This window comes from Bemisia tabaci, chromosome 9 (genome assembly GCF_918797505.1).
Source record: "Bemisia tabaci chromosome 9, PGI_BMITA_v3".
NCBI classification, from domain to species: domain Eukaryota; kingdom Metazoa; phylum Arthropoda; class Insecta; order Hemiptera; family Aleyrodidae; genus Bemisia; species Bemisia tabaci.
In genome coordinates this window covers 40,239,047-40,244,886 of record NC_092801.1, presented here as the reverse complement: position 1 = coordinate 40,244,886, position 5,840 = coordinate 40,239,047, and positions in this window count along the sequence as shown.

The window sequence follows — 5,840 nt, the reverse complement described above, 5'->3', positions numbered from 1 at the left end:
GAATCTCGGGAAGATAGAGAAGAGAAAGATCGGGGATACATCTCTTGTTTTTATCGTTGAACACATTCTCCTCATTCTCTACTTACTGTAAGACAGCGTTCTTCCCGTCACAAGTAATCTTAGTGGGTAGCAATAGCGAGGCGTGATTGCCAACTTTCGAGGTATTCCCATTTGAAGCAATGGTAAAGAATCGATTATGAATGTGTTCGTTGCGAACACCCTGTTTATCGATCCTTCCCTATCGGTTTAAATGGCAGATCAATCGATATATCGCAAAGCCACTGGTGGAACCCGTCCTTTTTTGTGTTTCTATCGTATTTTTTTTTTTTAACTCGGAATTCTTAAATAATTTTAAAAAAGCAAGTGGAATTTGAAAAAAAATGTATACGTATGCAGAGAATTTTCAGTCGGAATAATTTTTATATTCCTGTTTAAAATCTGAATAATTAAAGGACGTTTGGCAACAATTAATTTTGAAAAGCTGATTTTAGGTAAATACACTCAACTGGGCTGCATCACACAGACTTAGTTAGCCTAATTATATTATACGTTGCGCGTTATCTTATTTTCTTGTATTTTCTTCTTCTTTTTCTATGACGATAAAAAACATGAAATATAATGATTCAACAGTGGCATAACTGGACCACATTTTGCAAGAATGGCCTCCTATAGTGTAGTGGTTGTAGCGCTTGCTCTATGATCGGGAGGTCCCGGGTTCGATTCCCGGCCAGGCGACCCGAGTTTGATGGTTTCAAACAATGGTTGCCTGGGACTGGTTCAGTAGGGACGGAGGGGGAATGGGACTTAAAGCGTGGGATTAGCCCTTGAGGGCTATTTGAAGTAGTAAAAAAAAAAAAAAAAAAAAAAAAAAAAAAAAAAAAAAAAAAGGAGCCGCTATTCCAGGCTCATTTTAGGAACGACATTTATGCCATTCGTTTCCATGTGCAGAAAGGTGTTTTTATGGAAGAACCGGAGATAGTGGTTCGTTATTGCAAAATGAAATCCAACTATACGACTGGAAAAGTAGGATTTACATAGCATTGCCAATGAGCATCGCGTGACAACGAATATTTTCTTTTCATGATACCAAAAAATGATAAATCTGCCGCACAGAATGTTATAACCACGACGAGAGAAACAATATTGTGCATCAGTGTAATAAATGACGTCATACACAATAGACTGAGTGATATGAGTATGTTATGTTCCATGCTGGACTTAGAAACCTAAAGTTTGGAGGATCATTATTTTTTTTTATAAAATACAAAACATCAAAACAAGACTCTGTGTCCATTGAAATTTGCAGTTGAATAAAGAAAATCTCCCGGTTTTTTGTGAACCGAGGGTATAACTCAAACTCTAATTGTTTTTTTTTTATTTTTTTTTACTACTTCAAGTAGCCCACAAGCGTAATGGGCCTGTTGCACCAATTTTTTTTATTGCTTTACTCGAAAGAACTGAGGCTCCTGATGTCACAAGAATTTTCCCGGAGTTTTTTGATCTCCGGAAACCCCCCAAAAATCAACTTAAAAACGCCTTAAAATTTGGATTTTCAAAACGGTCACTTTTACGCCGTAACGGATCCGCCATACTTGTGACGTCAAATGGTTCAACAGACCTGGTCTTTTCATCACTTACTATGTATTTTCCCATAAGGAATTGGCAGCCACTTTTCAAATGCAAATATCGAGTCAATCCATGATTTTTTGAACAAAATGAAATTCAGAAATGGATTCCTCGTACGTTTAAATAGTTAGAACCCTCATTAGATAAATAAGAACCGACGGGATAAACCCTATTTTTCAGGAAGACTGTAGTCAATGAGCGATTGTTTAGGTACATCTGCTTAGTGATAACAGACATGGACATTAGCTCAATATTTAGCTATTTTCATGAGTTTTTACTTTTTTGTCACTATTTGGAGGTAAGTTTCTATTGTAAATCAATTGTTTAGTGCTTATTTTAATGGCAATTCATCATTTTCAATAAAGCTACGATAACGGTACACTTTGTTACTTATGAATTCAGAACACACTCCGGCAGTCCAAAGCTCAAACCTGGATGTAGCGAGTCAGTTGTTGTTCCTTAATATTTCACCCTTCAATGTTTCATTGAAGACACCAAAATGATAGTATCAATCGTTGATGATAAAAAAAACTTACCTTTGACAATACTAATGAGATGAGGAGACCGGTATGTTTTAGATGGAGGCAAGGAAAGTAGACGTAGGATCCTCCTTCGGTTACCAGACTTATCGATAAATTTTTCTGTATAGTGTTACACTAAGAACACACAGGACTTTAAAGTACTAACATAAGTCCATAAAACGTGGAAACGTTCTGAATGATATTGAGATGTTTGTTGAAGAGTTAAGAATGATTTACACTCATTGAGAGAACATCCTTGATTTGAGCGTTGGACTGCCGGAGTGTGTTCTGAATTAATAAGTAACAAAGTGTACCGTTATAGCTTTTAACATGATCCTAAAGCACTAAACAATTGATTTACAATAGAAACTTACCTCCAAATAGTGACAAAAAAGTAAAAACTCATGAAAATAGCTAAATATTGAGCTAATGTCCATGTCTGTTATCACTAAGCAGATGTACCTAAACAATCGCTCATTGACTACAGTCTTCCTGAAAAATAGGGTTTATCCCGTCGGTTCTTATTTATCTAATGAGAGTTCTAACTATTTAAACGTACGAGGAATCCATTTCTGAACTTCATTTTGTTCAAAAAATCATGGATTGACTCGATATTTGCATTTGAAAAGTGGCTGCCAATTCCTTATGGGAAAATACATAGTAAGTGATGAAAAGACCAGGTCTGTTGAACCATTTGACGTCACAAGTATGGCGGATCCGTTACGGCGTAAAAGTGACCGTTCCGAATGGGTCGGTTCAAAAAACAGCTTATTTTGAGTTTGAGAGGTCATTTCAAGTTTTTTTAGTAGCGCCATCGTTCTTTTCGTGAAATTCGCCATAGGAGTCAGGCATCAATTTGCAAAGCCCCGCGCCGTGCAACAGGCCCATTGTCAGGCATCAATTTGCAAAGCCCCGCACCTTGCAACAGGCCCATTGTCAGGTCAGCTTCACAACATTGTTTAGAATGATAATCTCATGAATCGTTTGTTCTTGTGCATTTGGCAAGATTTAAACTCGTCACTATCAAGGTTGCAAAAATATTGCCCGTCATTGCTTTGCCTTGATTTTTTTTTTAACTGGCACTCATTTAAGAGTTCATATTTCAAAGTAAAGTTACAATTCAATGAAAATTCTCCAATGAACAGCCCCTCAAATGGAGATATTTCAGTTTTTGAGAGCAGCGCCATGCATAATCTTACAAAAACTAATGGCGTTGACAGATTTTTAATTCCCACTTTTCAGTTGCGATTCTCGATTTTTTGTTTGTTTATAATCTTTAGTAGTGAATGCATAGACGAATGCATAAATTCCTGGAACTTTTCCTGGCTAATACAACTTTATTAGACAGCGTGCTGTTTCTGTTTCATTTGATTCAATTACATGTTTGTTACATAATGATTCAGATGAAAAAAATGTGGCCGAACGACATGCCAGAACCATGTTGGTCACCTTATTTCCCTCAAGGGGCTCCAATTCATTGATAAATTATTCATGTTTACGTACACTTGAAAATCAGCTCGGGCACTGAACTCAGTTACTTCTATCAGCGATTCCAGTATTTGATCAAAATTTATGAAGTATTAATACCTTTCAATAGATTCACCATTTTTTTTTTTTTTTTTCCACGGAACTTTAAGTAGCCTAATTGGCTAATCCCACGCTTACCACCAGCCCCGGGTGACCATTGTCTGAGACCATCATACTTAGGTGACTTTGCCGGGAATCGAACCCGGGACTTCTTGGTTATAGGGCCAGCGCTACAACCACTACATTACAGGAGACCGACATAATGGAGGAATTCACAATCAAAATTGTTATTTGATGACTTGGAGGAAAAAGCGCATGGGCACAGTTTTTGAAAAACATGAGATATTAATCATTTCAAGTAAAACTGTTCTTAATGCATATTCTGTGAAAAATTTGCTCCCAAATTCCAATTTTTAAGCATTAAAAAATCAGTTTGAACTTCTTTTCTACCATGAGGATCCATATAATTTCGAAAATTTAAACACGATTTTCTCGAAATAGCAAAAACTGCACTTATGCACCTTGTGCTTCAAGATAATCTGGACGAATAAAAGCAAAAATTCACATTCATTTTGAGAAATTTCCACAAAAAATGACGATATTTAAAGTAAAGTAACTAAAAGTTCCTTCAGTAACTTAAAAGTAGCTTTAGGTAAGGAGGAAAAAGTCGCCACCTGCAGTAGGAAAGAAGAAAAACGACAAAATGTATATTGGAAAGTAAGTTTTGGCAAGCTTGTGACACAATTCATTCGACGTTGAAAATATTGAACCTAACAGTTTGAACAAATAAGACGTCAATGAATTGGATCGCATTTAGCAAAAATGGACCAGCGCGATTGCAGCGTTGTAAAAATGTTGCCTCTTCATAAATATCTAAGAAACCCTACCAAATGGTTTTGACTTTCCCATCAAATGATTGTTAATTTTAAAGGAAAATAATTACGTGAGTTTTAATAATGTACTCAAATTAAATATTTTTTTAAAAAAAGGAGAATTGCACGATTTTGAGAGTACTAGCTGTAATCGAGCCGGTATTTGCTAAATGCGATCCACTTACGGATGAAGCCATGATTTTTACAGGATGCCGTTTTCTCAAAATAATACTGATGTTAAGCACAATAATAAAATGCTTTCATCTTAATCCCAAACTGCTAACGGAGTCAACTGAGAGCAAAAAAGCTCTGATTGGTGCTGTGAGAAGAGAAACTTGCATATCCGATGTTGGAGGTCAACACTCCAACCACAGGTGCACAATGAATCGAGTCAATCAGAGATGTCAGGCATGACATTTTTGACTAAAACTCCAAATTTTTATGTTTATTTTGTCACATATTAAATTTCAAGGGTTGTTAATGGTAGAGAATTCCACAAGGAAACCAATGGAGCCACTTTTAAACTGCAGTTTTGTATTAACGGAGTTATAAGTGTTGAAAGTTTCCAAATTTTGTCCGACCTCATCTATTGACTCAATCCACTGTGAGCCGAAACTCGTTAAGATGCTTGTAATGCTGTCAAAGCTTTGTCATTCTTTTACTAGTCCCTGATTTATAAATTGCATGAAAACAAAAAATTATCGCGAATTTCTAAGGCCACACCTCCCAAAATTTAACGATCCTGCTTTTCCTCATTTCGCTGATTTTTTCGTCTTCATAGACCAATTCGTTCGGAAGTATATTCGTTCACCGCCGTATTGACATTGTCATGTTCATTTTTGCAAGCTTGTAATGAATTTGGAACTTTCAGAAAATAACGCTAAAATTCAGAAATAAGGCGATGAAAAGTTGGCAACATTACCAATGGTGAGAAAGTGACTGGTGCCGCCAATATGAGAGGAAATTATGTATTGCTTGGTCCCATAACAAAATCGCATGCATTCCTGGAGTTACCACCTTTGATCGAATGGTAACGAATGAGTAAAAATTTCAGAAAGACATAAGAAACACAGCCAAGAGACATAATTTCTGCCAAAGCCCTGTCGTGACTTATGAGTTACATATTTTACCTTTGATTCATAGTGGTTCATTATCAATCATTTTAACGATTTTTGTTGGAAATAAATTCATATGGATACATTTTTAAAATATAACCTAGAATTGGGTTTTCTTTTCAAACATTCGAATGTACGAGGCCCAAGGCCTTTATACATGCTTCGTTGAAAACAAACAC